This window comes from Lygodium microphyllum, chromosome 17 (genome assembly GCF_053477565.2).
Source record: "Lygodium microphyllum isolate KBCC chromosome 17, Lygodium_microphyllum_v1.1.10, whole genome shotgun sequence".
In the NCBI taxonomy this organism is placed as follows: Eukaryota; Viridiplantae; Streptophyta; class Polypodiopsida; order Schizaeales; family Lygodiaceae; genus Lygodium; species Lygodium microphyllum.
The window spans coordinates 113,634,800-113,654,848 of record NC_141151.1 but is presented as its reverse complement, the minus strand read 5'-3'; the positions used below and the strand labels follow the sequence as shown (position 1 = coordinate 113,654,848).

General features: G+C 41.2%; 1 pseudogene; it reads left to right on the top strand.

Moving 5' to 3' along the window:
• Positions 1-405: 405 nt before the first annotated feature.
• Positions 406-5,745, top strand: LOC148022264 (uncharacterized; annotated as a pseudogene).
• The last annotated feature ends 14,304 nt before the right edge of the window (positions 5,746-20,049 follow it).

Sequence of the window (20,049 nt, the reverse complement as noted above, 5' to 3'; positions counted from 1 at the left end):
ACTGTGGGTTAGTCAATTTAACTAAGGTTAGTTAATTGAACCAAGGGTGAGTCAGCTAACTAGGGTTAATGTAGACTAACTAAGGGTCAGTTAGGCTAATTAGGGTTAGGTGTCAATTAACTAGGGTTAGTTAAATTAGGGTTAGTGGGACTAACTAGGGTTAGTTAAATTAGGGTTAGTGGAACTAACTAGGGTTAGTTAAATTAGGGTTAGTGGAATTAACTAGGGTTAGTTAAATTAGGGTTAGTGGAAACTAACTAGGGTTAGTTTAGCTGCTAACTAGTGTGAGGTTAGTTACTAACTAGTGTTAGGTTAGTTGTTAACTAGTGTTAGGTTAGTTATTTTAACTAGGGTTAGAAACTAACCAAAAGGGGGTAGGATGGTTGGAGGAGGAGGAGGATGGGGATGGTGCAGGAGGAGGCGGGCACGGTGGCAGTGACAACGCCGGTGGCGGCAATGAGAGGCGGCAACGGCATCGGCAGCGGCGATCGTCGACAGGACAGCGAATGGGAGGTGACATTGCGATCATCAGGTGGGGAACGGCGGGAGGCGACGGCGCTGTCATGGTCGAGGGGGGGGAGAGAAAAAGGAGGAGAAGGAGAAGAAGAGGAAGAAGAAGGACAGGAGAAGAAGAGGAAGAAAGGAGGGGAGGAGGAAGAGGAAGGAGAAAGGGAGGAGAAAGGAGGGAGGAAGGTGGGGACGTGGCACGACAACGACAAACAAGTATGGTTTTTTTTTTCTCTTTTTCTTTGTTTCTTTCTTTTTTGTTTTTTCTCTTGCTTTTTAAAAAAAACCTTGGTTTATGCTTCTTCTTCTTTTTTCTTTGTTTTTTTATTTCTTTTTTTTCTGACTTTTTTTTCTGTCAGGGTTGTCTTTTTTTTGTTTTTTCCTTCTTTTCTTTTGGTGTTACTTTGTTGTTTTTTCTTGTTTTTTTAAATTATTTTTTAAAAAGTTGTGTTATTATGATTATGTATTCGATTGTTTTTTTTGTTTTTTATTGTTTTTCCATGTTGTTTTTCTTTTTTCTTTTTCTTAGTTTTTTTTATTTTTCTTTCTATTTTTGTTGTTTAATAAAAAAGAAAAATAAAATAAAAAAATGAAAAATGGGTGGGTAAAAACGCACCCTCGTCTCGTGTGCATGTGCGGGGCACGAATAAAAAAAAGTTTGCAGTGATGAGGTTAAACGGTTAGGGACAGTGACGCGTAAGCCATAGATGCCACGGGGGTGTCTTGAGGCGCGTAAAACCAGAAACATGCGTTTTCATGTGCGACACGAGAAACATGATCACACGAGAAAAAAGAAATAAAAATTAATAAAATTCAAACAGTTCATCGGATCAAAAATCCGTCAAAAGGAAAAATGTACCGGGAGATGAGGGAAAATTGGTAGAAACATGCAACACCGGGTCCGAGGCAAAATCAAGGTGTTCACATGGGAAAAATACAAAAAAAAACCTGAAAACACATATGGGCATTAATATCGAAAAATCTGCACATGAGATGCTTGAGCGACATGGAAGGGGGTTTGCTTTTTTCTCGCATGAGGTTGGATGTGTGAATCTAGATATTGTTGCTCCGATGGTGATCTTTACTATTCCTCATATTCAATGGAACCTCCGACCTATTCTAGTGCCTAAGGCACACCTACCAAAGTTAATTGACTTGTTGAATAAGAAATCAGGATGGGTATCCTAGAGCCTTCATCTACACCATACTCAAATAGGTGGTTTACGGTTCCAAAGAAGAATGGTACTCTCCGATTTATACAGGACATGCAACCAGTGAACAGAGTTACTATCAGGAATGTTGCTATAGGTCCACTTGTGGATGTGTTTGTAGAAGCATTTGCTGGACGTGCCATCTATTCTTTAGATGATTTGTATTCGGGACATGATCACTTTCAACTCGCTTTGGAAAGCATGGACATAACCACTATGAGAACTCCTATTGGGCTTGTCAGGATGTGTACCTTGCCTCAAGGTGCCACTAATTCTGTTGCGCATATGATGAATGCCATGCATAAGGTCCTTCGTGATTATATACCTCAGCTTACCATGCCTTTCTTGAATGATGTGTCCATTAAGGGGTGTGCAAAAGAAGAGAAGAATGAGAGTCTAAATGAGCAGGGATGCAGATACTTTGTGGCTGATCATATTTTAGCTTGTGAGAAGATTTTGGCCAGGTTAGAAGAAGTGAACTTGACACTATCAAATCAAAAATCTATTTTTGGAGTAAATGAGGTTGTCATTGTTGGACATATGTGTGGGTATTATGGCAGAAAACCTTCACCTGAGAAGGTGGATGCTATAGGCAAGATTACGGAGTATTGTTCTACCACTTCAGAGGTACGGAGATTCATTTGAGCCTGTGTGTTTTATATGATTTGGATTCCCCATTTTGCACACATTGCAGATTGTCTATATCAGCTACTTCGAAAGGGGTAGAAATTTTATTGGGATGAGAGCCACACTAGAGCCATGCGGAAATTAAAAAAGTTATTGCAAATTGCTCCTACTCTCAGGAAAGCGGATTATAATTTCACAAGGCCTATTGTATTGACAGTTGACACTAGTCCAATTGGCATAGGTTGGGATGTGGGTCCAGATGATGCAGATGGAAATATGTATGCTATTCGGTTTGGGGCGAAAGTCCTAAATGAGAGAGAGAGGAGGTGTCCGCAAATCAAGAGGGAGTTATTGGGAATTGTTACGGTTCTTAAATGTGACAAGGAGTACTTTATTGGAGCCTCTGTTGTGGTAGAGACAGATTGCTTGCCATTGATAGGTATGATTACGAGTTGCTCTACTTCGGATATAGCTATGCTAAGATGGATTGCATACATCAAGTCATTAAATCCAGAATTTAAACACATAGCAGGGAAGGATAATCCCGTGGCGGATATGCTGTCTAGAGCCAGATATGATGAGGAGGAGATACTACTTGCAGAGGAGGATGATGCAGAAATTTCAGTCGTTATGGTTGATCATGTTTGCCATGTCTATGATATTGTAGCTTTCATAGAATAACTCTATGTTGGAGATTGGTTGCAGATTGGCAAGTGCCTTAGTAAACTAAGAAAAAGAGATGAATGGACAGATGAAGAGTTCAAGAAGATCAGAAGAAAAGCCTATGGTTATTTTCTCAAGGATGGATTTCTTTGGAAGCACCCGAAGAAAAGAGGTGGATTACCCTTGTGGGTTGTCTGTGTTAAAGAGACCCAGTTACAGGTGATGAGGGAGTTTCATGAGAGTCCTTGGGCTGGTCATAGAGGAGTGTGGGCTACTTATGAGAAAATCAAGGAAACAAATTGGTGGAAATGCATGTACAGATATGTTTCTCACTTTGTAGAGACTTGTAGAGATTGTCAAATGTATTCCGTAGTGCGTCATCGAGATGAGCTTCATCCGACCTATCCGCTATGCATTCATTATAAGTGGGTAGTTGGCTTGGTTACTATGCCTATGGGTCTATGGCAGATGAGATAGGCTAGAGAGGATTTTACCAATCATGTTGAGGGTAGACCTTTGAGAACGAAGACCACTAGTGCAGTGTGTAAGTTCTTATTGGAAGAAATTTTATGCAGGTATGGCTATGTGGGTAAGATCACTGCAGATCGCGGTGAATTGGATGCAGATGAAACTAGGGAGTTTTTCTCTCAACTAGGAATCAAGTTGGCTCTAACTACAACATACAATCCAGAGGGAAATAGGAAGAGTGAAAGAGGGCATCCGCCGATAGTGAAAGCATTAGCCAAAGCATGTAGAGGACGGATTGGAGAATGGCCAAGACTTCTACCATTTGCTTTGTGGGCTGATCATATGACTCACAGTGTTACCGCAGGATATATGCCCGCAGAGTTGATGTATGGTTAGAAACCGGTTATGCCGACTGAGACTTGTGCCTTGACTTGGTCAGTTTTACCTTGGCAGGAGGATTTGACAAGAGAGGAGCTCTTAGCTCTTTGGATCTGACAGTTAGAGAGAAGACTAGAGGATATTCAGCTAGTTATTGACAGGCTGAAGATTGCTAGACTTAGAAATAAGGACAGGTTTGACAGCAGACATCGCTTGCAGCCTAGAGCAATAAAAGAGGGAGACTGGGTATTAGTCTTTGATAGCAGCCTTGAAAATCAGCATACTACACTTCGGAAGATGGTGAAAAGATGGTTTGGGCCATACATAGTCAGACATGTCTTTCACAATGCAACATATGAGTTGACATAATTGGATGGGATAGGTGCTTAGAGTGCCTATTGCAGAGAAAAGAATCAAGATTTTCAAGAAAAGAGATGATGAGGATTATGCATTGGAAGAATTTGCAAGAGAAGAGCAACGAGAAGAAACTCCAGTAGAAGAGACAGATGATATGACAGATAATCTTGCTGATATACAAAAAATACACAATGAAGAGATTGATCTGTTCGTGGATCTTGATAATAATGATCATGGGTAGTTGGCCCATCCGGAGGATGCGCAGGATCAGAGGGGGTGGTTGTCGTACTGTTGCGCATCCGAGGTGTGCAATCCACCAAAAAGCTGTGTGTGTGACATTTGTTACTTTGTAAATACTTAGTTGTTGTGTTTGCGTTTTTGTTCTATGTGGGCAGTACAATGGAGGAGGGGAGAGCACATTCTCAAATAAGTCAGTGATGATTCACTGTTCTTAATGCCCCAGGACATAAGACTATGTACCAAACATGATTAGCGGTGCTTCACAAGCGGATGTTGGTGTTCTGTTAATATCTGCAAGAAAATGTGAATTTGAGACTCGTTTTAAGCAAGGTGGACAGACTCGAGAACATGCTCAATTAGAAAAGACCTTGGGAGTAGCTAAGCTAATCGTGGTGGTCAATAAAATGGATGATCCATCTATGCAGTGGTCCAAAGAAAGATTTGATGAGATAGAGAAAAAAATGGGACCATTCTTGAAATCGTGCGGCTATAATGTTAAGAGGGATGTAGTGTTTCTCCCTATATCTGGTCTCCTGGGTTTCAACATGAAAGACAGGGTGCCAAAAACTACATGCCCTTGGTGGGACGAACCCTGTTTTTTTTAAAGGTCTTGGATACAATTGAGATCCCACTTAGGGATCCAAAAGCTCCATTTAGGATGCCACTTATAGACAAATTCAAGGACATGGGAACAGTTGTGATAGGGAAAATAGAATCAGAGACAGTAAGGCGAGGTGACAATCTGTTTATCATGCCAAATAAGGTCCATGTGAAAGTTTTCACAATAATGAGAGAGGCTAATGAGGTCAGAGTTGTCAAACCAAGGGAGAACCTTCAGATCAGATTGTATGGCATAAAAGAGACTAATGTATCACCTGGTTTTGTATTGTCAAGTATAGCTCGACCTATTCCCTCTTTAGTGGAGTTTGATGCCCAGCTCCAAATTTTAGAGCTGTAGGATCACAAGGAAAATTTTTTTGCTGGCTACAAAGCTGTTCTTCATATACATGCGGTTGTGGAAGAGTGTAAAATTATTGAGCTTCTACACCAGATCGACCCCAAGACAAAGAAAGCTATTAAAAGGAAAGTGCTGTTTGTTAAAAGTGGAGCGGTGGTAGTGGCTCGTATTCACGTAAACGAGCTAATCTGTGTGGAATGCTTCAATGACTTTCCACAATTGGGACGCTTTACTCTTCGTGATGAAGGGAAAACTATGGCAATCGGTAAGGTGGTAAACCTCAGAGGAGTCTTTTGTCGAGGCTTTCTTTTTTTTAGCGCAGTATATCGAACCTGAAGAAAAAGCAAGGAAAAAGGGAGTGAGAGTGGCCGCTTTTGGAGAAACAGAGGATGGGAAAAAGAAAAGCTTCTGGGGGTTTGACAGAACGAGGGGCCACGGTTATCCAAGCTGACAGATTGTTCTCGCTTGTGGGGCTGGGGCTGATGGTGTAGGACTTATGGCTGTGACACTACTGTCCGTGCAACTTGCCTACATATGAGGCATGGCAGGACCTACACAGAGACCTTGCTACTCGATGAAACACATGTTCCAAGGGACATCATTCTGTCTGTTCTGCAAATCTTCTCAGAGACAAAAGATCTGGGGGCGGCACGACGAGCGCATTTCCTGGTAGTCGGCATCGGATTGGATTCAATAGCATTAATCAGCAACTACCTTATTCGATTGTATGCATCTTTTGGTAGCTTGCCTAAAGCAAATCAAGCCTTTGACAAGATTTTGAAACCCAGTGTCTACACATGGAACACTGTAATCTCTTGCCACCATCAGGAAGAAACCGAATGCCCTGTAGCATCAACCTGTGACATATAACCTTCTGTTTTGACTTGCCTGGACAATCTTTGGAATTTTGTACAAAACATCCCATCTAGCACAAGCTTGGACTCATCACCAACAGTAGACTCATGTACTTTTTCACCAGCCTCAATCCATGATTTTCCAGCCTTCTTGTAAGAACCATCATTTATCTTCAGTTCTTATGTTCTCAAAGAATCTTCCCACATTTGGAGATCCTTATAGACAATTGACATAAGCACATATGCTGAAGCATTCACTGAATCCAGTTGCAAAACTCCATCAAAGCTTTGCTTTGCAAGCTCCACATTCCTATGAAATTAACAACCTGCAAGCAGAGACCTCTGACTTTCAGATGCTGCATTATGTTCTGTAAACCCAGTGTCAATGTAACTGGTTCAGATGCCTTTGAATCAATTCAAAGCAACATCGACATGGCAATGAAAATGCATGTTACACAAGTTTGATCTTATCACAGTTCTATTTGGTGAAGAGTAATATATTTTGAGAGACCTGGACAGAGTTTTGACCGTGCAAGAGCTGTGTATATCTGTGCAAAATTGCACCAGATTTGGTTGGCTATTACAGAATTTTTATCTATGCAAGAGAGTTGTATGTATCTGCAAAAACTTTACCTGAATACAAAGATGTCTTCTTGATCTTATTTCAACCTCTTAGATCTTACTTCAGATTATTTTGTTCCTTTGGAAGAGACATGCTGTTTATATGACATGAGTTTTTGTCAAGACGTTTATTGGAGATGCTCCCATTCAGATGTAACTGATTGTATGTCACATATTATCTGAAATTGAGCTTTCAAATTGAATCTAATCTCGCTAGATTGACCTTCTATCCTGAATTATTCAAAGTCCTCTGTGATCGCGACTTTGCTTTTCGAAACCCTTTGACAACGCCTACTTAGAATTCTTGCAGATCACTCCTTCTTCTCCAAGTTCAGAGTATTGTTTGTTGCTTGTGAACTGTGATCGTGATGCGCTCGATTTCATCAATCCTTCTTTTTTCATGAAATTTTCAAAAATTGGCTGAAAAAACCACTTGCTTTTTGCATGTCACCCTATTTTAGATGTTTTTATAGCTTTTTAGGATATTTACAAGAAATAATATCCAAAAGATAAAAAATAGACTAAAATTATCCAAAAATCTAGTATTTTTGGACCATCCATACTATGAACACTAACATTAATGATTAATATGGAATTGACTCTCTAGATCAATAAAAAAGCTGGATGATGATGCAGTCTAGAGTTTTTCACATTGTGTCCCCGTAGCGCCATGACAATGTACGCAGAGGGCATCTTTTTTTGCCACGAAATTCCATGGCATTTCTATGAGATTTTATTTTCGTAACACGTACTTGAGCATAAAAGAAATCCCATTTGTGTACGTTCTCACCATTAAGCTCTTTATTTAAACTAGATTTACTCTTCTTCCAAGTTTCCATAGGATTCCCAATCATGCAAGAAATCCATCTAGTCATGGTGATATTTATGTCTATCTTTCCCAACAAGTGTCCAAGGTCTTCATTTTCTGTGTGTTTTGTTGAGATGGCAAGCTCAACACGTATGGACATTGATGATGGACAGCTTGGCTAGATGGATTCACATGTCTACACTTAGCACGTTGATGGTCATTATGATACTTACATGGCCAATGACTTATCACTTATTATATTTAGTTTGTTACACCTACCTATAGCTAGCAAAGATAGAGTGCCAATCGATTAGTGTAGTCCGTTATGCACTATTTGACTCAGAAGGCCACTTTTCTTTATATTGTATCTTATCTGTACTTTGTGTATATTGTACAGTGTGTGAAAGAAGAAGAAAAAATCAGCAGGAAAACTTTTGGCTTCCATCTCTCTTCTGTGTTCTTGAGTGAGCTTCCTCTTGTATATATAGTGTATTTTTGGTGTAGTAGCTCAAGAAAATCCCCCCATCACGCGATTCTTGACATGGTATCGGAACCGCGCCACTGAGAAAAACTAATTTTGAAGGCTGAATTGAAGGAGAAGAAGCAAGGTTCAAGGAAGCAAGCAACGGGTAAGAAGCTATTTCATTCTTCCACTCTCTCTCTTGGATAGTGCCTGTGGAGGCACCGGAAGCATGGTAGAGTGAAAATCTTAGATTGTTATAAGATTAAGTTTGCGAGTAGAGCATTGTATATTCTGAGGAGCAGCCCTTTAGGGCTAGCCCATAGTTATTTTGGGTATTTGATGCCGTTTCAGACTCCATTTTAGAGCCGGAAGGTTGCGGATAGTAGTTTTAGAGTACACTATGATTTTGGCTGTATTGACTGAAAGTTGGTGCACAGGTTACAGATTTCGAATTTGTAATTTGTTGAGGTGTTTGCAATAAGAAAACATAAGATTTATCTACAAAGCGGTTGCAGATTACATGTACTATTGAGCAATTAGTGAAAAAGGTTGCTTGTTGTATTGATGTCTACATTTTGTGTAAGATTACAAAAGACTAGCTTAATGTGTTGTATCCTTGTTTGTGATAATGGCAAAGAACAGTGAAAATCCCATTATTGAGAAGCTCGATAAGAACAACTACCCTTCATGGAAGTTCCATGTGACAAACTACCTCATTGGAAAGGGCCTTTATGAGTTTATTTCACGTGAAGAAAAGGAGCCACAGTTGGGTATCCCTCCAATTGCAGATGAATTAAAAGCATGGAAAGAATGGAATGTGAAAGACAAAAATGTGATGTACTAGTTATATGTAGTCATTGATAATACAATGTTGGGACATATCAAGGATGCAAAAACTTCACACATAGCTTGGACAAATTTTTAGAACATGTTTTCAATAAATACAAAGGCACGAAAGATTCAACTCAAGCAAGAGTTGAATGCCTTGAATAAAGGAAAAATGTTGAAGATGAGAAGCATTGCAGATAATTTAATAGCAATTGATGTAATGCCTAATGATGATGATTTGATTTCATCGACTTTGAGTGGCCTTGATAATGAGAAGGCATGGAAATCATTTGTTACTCCAATATACGTACAGAAGCCATTTCCAAATTTTGATGAGCCGATCTCTCTCATGATTACCAAAGAGATCAATATGCAGGGTCGCTCATTTGAAGAAAATGGTAAACAGGTTCAAGAATTTTACTCAAGTTTAGGTTTAAGCATTTTACTCAAGTTCAGGAACAGATTCAAGAATTTTACTCAAGTTCAAGAAGGAGATTTGGTGAAATGCAGGTTTTAGGAGGTCGAGGAAACTTTAGAGGTATGAGGAGCTCTAGAGGAAGAGGTGGATGGGAAAATAGAGATTTTGGAAATTTTGCTATTTTTTACCTTTATTGTGGCAAAATAGGCCATATTGCAACCCATTGCTATGCTAAGAATAATGATATTCAGATTTGTAAATTGTAGCAAGGAAACTATGCATCATCTTCATGAGAGAATGAAGACAAAAATGAACGTCTGTTTGTTATGCAGCATATGATGAATGTAGTTACAGGAAAGGGGACACATGATGATGTATGGTATGTCGATTTAGGCGCATCTAATCATATGACCAGTCATGTTGAATGGTTTGGAGAGATGCAAGATATACAAAATTGAGGTTATGTGTATACGGGTGATGATTCATACCACCCAGTTTCACACATTAAAAAGATTCACCTATCCTTGTATGATGGCTAGACAAATGGTCTGATAGATGTATTACATGTGCCATCAATAACAAAGAATTTAGTGTCTATTGGCCAAATGGTAGAGCAGGAGTTGCAGAATTTTGTAAAGTCTGTGAAGCATGCTAGCTTGGTAAGCAAACAAGACAACCCTTCTCTCATGATAGAGAAGTGAGTAGAAAAATACTTGATGTAGTGCGTACATATGTTTGGGAGCCTACACATAATGTATCTCTTGGTGGCAGCAAATACTTTGTCACATTTATTGATGAATGTTGAAGGAAGTTATGGGTATACTTCATAAAGAAAAAGAGTGATGTGTTTGAGCACTTCAAATCTTTTAAGGCAGTTGTTGAGACAGAAACATGCTTAAAAGTGAAGTGCTTGAGATCAGATGGAGGAGGAGAGTAGCTCTCTAATGAGTTTAGTGGCTTCTTGAGGACTCATGGGATAAAGAGAAAATTTACTTGCAGGTATACCCCTCATCAAAATGGGGTTATAGAAAGAAAAAATAGGAGGCATATTGCAGAAGTTGCACGGGGATTAATGGCTGATAAGAATATGCCAAAATATTTTTGGTCTGAAGTTGTCCATACTACTCTCTATATTATGAACAGAACCCCCATAGCTACAGTTCATGGGATGAGTCCTGAAGAATGCTTTACTGGCAAGAAGCCTGATGTATCACACTTGAAGGTATTTGGATTTGTTGCATATGTTCATGTGCCAGGATGAGCTACAGAAGAAGCTTGATCCAAAGGTAGAAAAATGTATTTTAATTGGATACTCTTTAGATAAAAAAGGATATCACTATTATAACCTTGGCAGAGGTGAGTTCAGAGTGAGGAGGGATCTTATCTTTGATGAGATGGGCAGCTGGTATGCACCTGATGGTGATGTATTAGATGATGATAATGATCAAAACAGCTATCTGTAGAAAGAAAAATAAGAATCAAGGAGTCTTAATGGACGAGAAACATCATTTGGTACTATACCTATAGTGAGTCCTTGATCTCGGAGACTAAGGAATAGCCCCACAAAGAGAGTTTGGATGATGAGCTTGGTATTCCTTTAGTTAGTACACCAGGTGTACAGAGAGCTCACAGTAATGTAAAGGCTCCATTTAGTGATCCGGTGGTACGTAAATCTAGCAAGGTCAGATATCCTATTAAAAGATTTGGTTTTGAAGGTTATGCAGCTCACCATTATGCTTATATGGTGAAACTAGTTGAGAACGTTGAGCCTACTTATTTTGAGGACGCTATTCGTTATGCTCATTGGAATGCAGCAATGGATGAGGAGATGGCTGCATTAGAAGCCAATAAGACTTGGAATCTGGAACCCTTATCTAAGGGTAAGAAAGGTATTGGCTGTAAGTGGGTTTACAAAGTCAAGCATAATGAAGATGGTTTAGTCAGCATGTATAAGGCTAGGATGGTTGCAAAAGGCTATACTCCAACATATGGCACAGATTATGAAGAGACATTCAGTCGAGTTGCTAGGATGGCAACTGTTAGGTGTGTGATTGCCTTGGCAGTAGCCAAAGGTTGGATTTTGCAACAAATGGATGTTAAGAATGCCTTCTTGCATGGTGAATTGCAAGAAGAAATGTATATGGAGCAGCCAACAAGTTATGAGGATTTAGAGCATCCCACATTTATGTGCAGGTTAAAGAAGGCACTCTATGGGCTGAAGCAAGCACTAAGAGCATGGTCTGACAAGATTGGAGAGTATCTTGTTAATACTGAATTTTGTATTTCTGATGTTGATCACTCACTTTATGTGGAAAAGCGAGATGTAGGTTTGGTCATCATAGTCATCTATGTGGATGACTTGATTATTACAGGTAACAGTGGCAATGGGATTACTAAAGGTATGAACTCCTTCAAGAAGAAGTTTGAGATGGAAGTTTTGGGTGAGTTGAGATACTTTCTTGGTATTGAGGTGATCAGATGTGATGATGGTATATGGCTATCCCAAAGGCAGTATGGCTTGGATATGTTATCCAAGTATGGTATGACACCATGTAAGCCTCTTTCAGTACCATTGGAGCAAAATGTGAAGTTGAGTGCCGACATTTGGGATGAGATAGAAGACCCTACTATGTTGAGGAGGATAGTAGGGAGTTTGATTTACATGAATCTCACAAGGCCAGACTTGAGCTATGATGTTGGCCTTGTCAGGCAATTTATGGAGATGCCTAAAAGCCTCATTTGGATGTAGTTAGACGTATATTGAGGTATCTGAAGTCCACTTTACATTATGAACTTTTTAATGAGGCAGGTAAGGACCTATAGGTCTTTGAATACACAGATGTAGATTGGGCTGGTAGCATGTCAGACAGAAGATCTACTAGTGGATTCATGTTTTCCCTTGGTAGTGCAGCAGTTACATAGAGCATAAAAAAGCAACCTACAGGTCCTTTATGGAGTACGGAGGCTGAGTATAGAGGTGCTACTATGGCAACATGTGAGGTGGTATGGCTGCAAAAGTTATTAGGTGATTTGGATGTGCAAGGAGATGGTTCAGTTGTCATTCATTGTGACAACATGAGCAGCATATTGTTAGCTAGAAATCCAATGTTCCATGCTATGACAGAACACATTGAGGTGCACTACCACTTTGTGATAGAGAAGGTACTTGCAGGAGAGATTGACTTCGTATATGTTAGCACACAGGATCAGATAGCTAACATTTTCACAAAGGCATTGGGTGCAGAGAAGCTTCGAAAGTAATCATAGTCGTGGTCGTGGTCGTGGTCGTGGTTGTGGTCATGGTCATGGTCATAGTCGTGGTCATGGTCATGGTCATGATCGTAGTCCGGGTCGTGGTCGTGGTCGTGGTCATGGTCATGGTCATGGTCGTGGTCGTAGTCATGATCATGGTCGTAGTTGTGGTTGTGGTCATGGTTATGGTTGTGGTCGTGGTCGTGGTCGTATTCGTAATCGTGGTCATGGTACTCGTGGTCGTGATCATGGTCATGGTCCTAGTCATGGTCATGGTCGTCGTAGTCGTGGTCGTGGTTGTGGGTCATGGTCGTGGTAGTCGTAGTCTAGTCGTGGTTGTGGTCATGGCTATGGTTATAGTCGTAGTCATTGTCGTAGCTGTAGTCGTGGTCGTGGTCGTGGTCATGGTGATGGTGGTGCTGTTTGTAATCGTAGTTATAGTCGTGGTCATGGTCGTGGTCATCGTCGTGGTCGTGGTCATGGTCGTAGTTGTAGTCGTAGTTGTAGTTGTGGTCATAGAAAAAGAGAGAAATGGAAGGAGAGGATAATAATTTAAGAAAAAAAGAATGATAACAAAAACAAATTGTTTGTCGTAATGTAGACAAAATGAAAAACGGTGAAGGTCTTGTTATTCAAGATCGCTAGGTGTATCTTAATCAGTGTGTCCCATGTCCTTGCTCTCAATGCAAGCTGACAATTAGACAAAAACGCTGATTGTTAATAGAACACCTACGATGATTTGGCATTCTGAGATAGTTGATCAGGTAATTGCAGATTTTTAGCAAATAGTAAGAAAAGTTAATATCAATCATGCATTGTACTCGCAAGCTAATTGAATAGCATATACAATAATATTGGGTCTCGTTAGCAAATTTCTATCTAGGGAGGTGATGTCTCGTCCCAAGGAGGAGTGCACCCTTTGCGGCCAATTATAAGAGTTTGTGGGCGTGCAATGGATGGAGTGCATGAGCCAATCCACCACTTGCAAGGCCAATCTATACCGTCAATGCCAGAGGAGACAGGCAACCTTCCAAACCTACCTACAATCTTGGAGCCTGAGATGGAGGCAATGATCGATGCATTGATTCCCATGGATGTTGAGACTTCTGATCCGCTTAGTGAGAAAGCATCCATAACATTATATGATGGGTGCCAAGTATCTCGCCTGAAGACACTGCTTTCACTCTTAAGTATGCAAGCAAAATACGGGTGGAGCGATACGAGTGTGACCGAGTTGTTCATGTACCTTGTACATACGCTTCCTTGATTTTTTTTTCGACACTATTATTAAAAACATTTGTGCTTTTTCAAGGTGTTTATGATTTTTTTCAGGTTATTGAAATATCATATATTACCACCTGCAAATACCATACCTTAGTCTTGTGATGATGCACAACATTTTTTACGAAAGCTTGGCATGGACTACAACAACATCCATGCATGTATCAACGATTACATACTGTTTCGAGGAGAATATGAGACTATGGAGACATGTCCAAAGTGTGGTGCTCACATGTATCGACAAGACTTGCAAGGGAAAACCATCCCTCAAAAAGTTCTTAGATACTTTCCACTTATCCCTCGCATAAACCACATGTTTCATACATCGGGCAAAGTGAGCTTGACAACGTGGCATGCGTAGAATAGGTCCACGGATGGAGTTCTCAACTAATATCAGCGGATTCACGCGCATGGAGCCACATTGACTCTATCTTCCTAGGCTTTGCCCGAGAGCTAAGGAATCTTCGGCTCGGTCTTGCAATGGATGGTGTGAACCCATTCGGTCTGCGTTCAGCTTCTTACAATGTGTAGCCTATAGTCCTTGTCAACTACAATATCCCTCCATGGCTTTCTACAAAGAAAGGACATCTCATCCTTAGTTTACTCATCCCCAGCCGCTACAAAGTCGAAAATATGGATGTGTATCTTTGTCCATTAGTCGATGAGATTAAGATTTTGTGGGAGGGGATCACCGTGCAAGATATCAGCAGGCACAATGGTCAGTGGTCAGCCAATATTCGAGCCATTCTCATGTGGACGATGCATGACTTTCCGGGATTTGAAGAGTACTCAAGTGAGCAGGCCTCCATTCTTGTTCATAATATCTATATTTTATCTCATTCAAGCTTGTATTCACTGGGTCGTGGTGTTGGAAAAGGTCTAGTTACCTCAGGTGATCATGCATGTCCATTGCACAGGCCATAGTTAGACTCCCGAAGGTCATGAATCATGAAGAAGATGGTATATCAAGGACACGCTGCTTTCTTTCCAGAGGATCATGAACTCAGGGAAGGTTTTCTTGGACGACATCCAACACGTATGAACGTCGCGAGCTGGTATGAGCTGAAAATGGTCCATGCAAAATCATATCCAAACAGAATGTGACGGTTCTTAGTTTTCTACGAGTTGCCATATTGGACCCACTTACAGTTCAACCACTTGTTAGATCCCATGCATATTTTCAAGAATGTGGGCAGCTTGATATGGGACCACATCACAGGAAAGAGAGTCACTATAGGGGCACCAATGGATTTGAAGGAGATAGGTAAGATGGAGGCGCTTTGGCCGCAGTTGAGTGTTGATGGTCGTGTGCAGCTACCTCGCGCTCCTTGGATTTTGTCCACTAAAGAAGAGCACATTGTGAAGCAAGTAGTTAAGTCTATCCGCACTCTGACGGGTATGATGCGTTGTCTCAGGTCTGCATTTTCTAAAGACGACCAATTATCAAGAATAAAATCCCATGACTGCCATAAGATATGTCAGATTTGTACTACAAATGGATTGTAATTGGCGTGTGCATTTTGCTATTTGGAGTGTAGCCATTATTCATAATGCTTTCTCATTTGTGGTAGTTTGTACTACCGATCGCGATCGCACGATGTCTTACTCCAAAAATATGCGCGGCCATTTACAGGTTGTCTACTTTGGTGCAATGGATCTCACAAAAGGAGATAAATGTCCTCTATTGAATCCATGAGGTAGGGAGCAGTGGAGACGGTCTATCTCTTTGAGAAATACATGCCCATCAGCATGCTCACGATACAAATCCACCTTCTTGTGCATCCTGTGGATGAAGTGGAGATTGTAAGCCATGTCCATACGCGATGGATGTTCTTCTTGGAGCGCTTCATGAAAACCTTGAAAGACTTTATGCGACAACGAGCTCGGCCAGAAGGTAGCATGGCTGAAGGTTGCTTGGTGTTTGAGGCGCTAGTGCATATTTCACAATGGCTACCAACGGTGGATCCAGACAACGAAATGCTATGGTCACTGAAGGATGATGATAGACTGACTAGAGATGTGGTGGTTGGAAATGGGGTAGAAAAAAGAATGGATGCCTCAATGGAGGAGAAGGTGAATTACTTTTGTATGTTGCATTATGCCTCTATGGAGACGTGGCTCGCCAAGTACCAGATCGCTAGGCAAGATCGAGAGGAAACGCGAGTTGAATTCCGACGTAGTATGCATCATCGACCTTTTCGATATCCCGAGGGCATGAAGGATATACCTTGGTTCATGTCAATGCGATGGTTGCATGGAGCTTTGACCGCAGCATCTCACGAAGGGACAGAGGTCTCAATGGAGGAGTGGGAATTCTCGAGGGGATGTAGTCCAAAGGTGATGAGGGATTTAGGATTTTGCGTGTTTGAATTTTATATGCAACATCTAATTTGAGTGTTTCAATGTACAATAGAAAATATATAGTGCAGCATGGTCGCACGGATGGCATTTTTACATGGAGCGTATAATTGATAAAATGCACTCCACAATGGACTGTGGTATCATGGCAAGGTTCAAGCAAGAGAGCTGGCGACGAGCAACAGATCCAAACACGATTGTGGATGAGATGGAGTATTTTGGGAACTTGCAAAGTATTGTTACGGTAAATTACCGTAGCTTCTCCATGATACTATTCGATGTGCAATGGTTCAAAGCGGTACTTGGAGGAGCTGGAGCAATAGTTCGAGAAGGTCCATCTAGATTTCTCGAAATAGATTTTGAAAAAAAATGGACGGATTTGCGAGACACCTTTGTGTTGCAGGCCCATTGTGAACATGTGCATGGACTTATTTGTTTGTTAATTGTATTACGACATGGTTTATGTCACAATGGTTTAAACTCTCGTGTACATGTTTGTGAATAGTAAATCTTCTATCCAAACCCCCGACAACCTCGATGGTGTTATGTTATACCTTCAACTCCCTGAAATGCGAGAGTATATGATCAAAGTGATGTTCCGAGCATAGATGAAGATAATATGCAAATAGAGGGGTCGATATTGCAAAGGGGTGGAGGCCACGGAAATCTTGGAGCCAGCATCGGCTAACAATGATGGAAATACAGGAGTCCAAGAATTCTTTGAGAATGAGGTGGACTCATCCTTTTGTGATGACATGTCTATCGACCTTCCAATGTATGGGGAGTTGTGTCAGGATATTGACATGGCACCATAGGATACTTCATACTTGGAGTATCCACTTACTCAATCCGTTGACCAATCGCTTATAAGGGTACATAAGATATGCATTTTAAGTGAGATCTTTTTTTTAGGATTTATATTACTGTGCTTTGTATGATTTAAATTGATTATTCTAACATCATTTTTTTCTGTGTAGGTGACATTTTCAGGATGAGTCGAGAGATGATCAATGAGGCGTTACAGGATATCTTCACACGCATGTCTCTAGACCATATTGCGAGACTCAGACCAGGAGCTGTTTCGGTCTTGGTCAGGGCACTCTGCTAGATCTACTTCAGCGCGATCGGATGCTTCAACTTAGAGCAGACGAGCTCGACGCTCTAGACTTGGGCCAGAGAGAGGGAGTGCTTCGGGATCAGGGGGATGCTGCAGAGATACAGATGCAATGAGCCCGTGGTCGACAAAGGATACAGGTGTGACTCCTCGCTCTTGTGGCGGTTCCAGGGAGCGCGGCTCAAGCTCAGGTGGATGCTATGGAGGCACGGACGTGGTGTCTCCGTCTCGTCATTCAGCTGGAGTTTCATCACCTCCATGATTTGTCACACATGTGGGGACGTCTACTCCAGTTACTCCGCTTTTGCTCAGCCGTCAGCAGGCAGGTGGCAATAGGGGTGCCACTCTGAGAGATATTACCCGGGTCGGTACACCGGATGCACAGGGGTCTCCTAGATATGCCAAGGAGCGTGGATGTAGATGGGAGAGGACCCATCTTAGGTAGACCCCAGGGGGATATGGATATCTAGTCGATGATAAGTCAGGAGCCATCATCATGAATGATGAGGGAAGGAGGGTGATGGCTCGCATGAGAGAGTTGTGCCAACAAGTTTTCAGCACAATGTCTTAGATCATTAGAAGAACATACTAGAGGGGAGAAAGGACTACATAGTAGCATCCTTGCATGAGGAGTTTCCAGTTCCAGCCTCAGTAAGATTTTCTACCGGCTAAATGATGGATTTCATGCGTGCATATATGTCACATAGACAATCCAATGCACGCAAGGCAATCAAGAGTGGGGCTGCAAAGCGTAAGTGGTTAGATGTGAACGACTGGCACCGACTAAGGGAGGAGACTACAGACTCTCCAGGACGTTGGAGTCAACAGTGCGAGGCGGCGAGGGCACGACTCAAGGCCGGAGTGGTCCATCATCTTGGGAGTGGCGGCCATAGAACATATTTGGAGGACTTTGTAATTTTTTCTTTTGTTTTGCTTGTTTATTTTTTTGCAATATCCTTTGTACTGATAATCATGTTTCTAACAGTTAGCATCTTTTTTTCTTTGTAGCACTCCATTACAAATCGTGATTCGACCGGCCTTGCAACTCGATATGTAGAGAGGCATGGTCTCACATCATTGATCGACCGATTGTATAGACGCAACAGCCCTGTAAGTCACTCATCTTTCTTGTCCGTAGTTACCATGTTTAATTAGAATGCATTATTGTATGGTGGACTAATGTGTTGTTTCTTTTTTTGCAGAGTCCATTCGATGCTCCTTTGCAACGGGACGAGCTTTCGGAGGGTGAGGATATGTAGCTCGCCCTTGGATCCCTCGAGCTCACACACCTTTATTTTTTGGTCGCCTGATCTATGTAGATATTTTCGATGTATTAGTGATATCTTGTCATGATTGTACCAATCGTTTATTATGCGATCATGTATTTATTTCATGTATCAGTGTTATACTTTGTTTTTGTTTGCAAGCGCATTGTACACAGTGCAGAAACTATTTTGTATGGCTATAACAAAGCACACAATGCTCTACGTGGCAGGGTAGCTTGCTGCCCTTCCACAAATTTTTTCCCCCTGTTATTAGCATCGTAAATTTTACAGCTCATGTCCTTATTTTCGTCGCAAACCGTCGCTATCAGCGTCGGCACTACCGATGGTGATAGTGACACTGATTCCGACTATTCTATGGCATCGCCAATAACGACGCTTTTTGCGACGACGGGGGCAAATTTTTTTATTTGCATTTTCATCGCTTTTAATGTCGGTATAAGGCCTATATCTTGTAGTGTATAGCGCCAGTGGATTAACGTAGTCGGTATGCACTGTTTGACTCAAAAGGCCACTTTCCTTTATGTTGTATCTTATCTATACTTTGTATATATTGTATAGTGTATGGAAGAAGAAGAAAAAATCAACAAGAAAACGTTTTGGCCTCCATCTCTCTTTTTGTGTTCTTGAGCGAGCTTCCTCTTGTGTATACAGTGTGTGTTTGGTGCAGCAGCTCAAGAAAATCCCCTCATCATGCGATTCTTGACATGTTTTTTAGTTTCATAAATCACCTTTCACCTGGCTAAAACGGCACTAAATAGCTCGTATGAACATATTTCAACAAGGAGCTTTCTATATGATTTACACATACTTTCCTATTGCATTGTTTTCTCAATGGTACATATACCTTTAAGTTTAATAGATATATATAAGATAACTCAGGATTCTCTCTCTCTCTTTTCCTTTTTATATCTCTCTCTCTCCTCCCCTCTCTCCTTGAAATGAGAAAGCTACAATTCACTTAGGTCACGTCCATGACTACATTAATCGTGGTGCCCCTTTGGTGTCAAGCCATGAGGACGTGGGACCCACACACCATCCATAGTGCAAGCATGAGAAAAGCCTTGTGTCTTTTTGTTCCAAATGAGGCTAGGGACACCAACACAATGCAAAAGGTGTAAGCCTAAAATATATTTAGGTCAGGTGCATGATTACACTAATCATGGTACCCCTTTGATGCCAAGCCACAAGGGCATGGGATGACCTGGACACCATGCACAATGCAAGCATGAGGAAAGCCTCGTGTCTTTGTGTGCTAGAAAAATCGAACACCAACACAAAGTGAAAATGTGCAAGCCTAGGATTATTTAGGTCAAGTGCAACACTACACTAATCATGGTGCCTCTTAATGTTGAGCCAT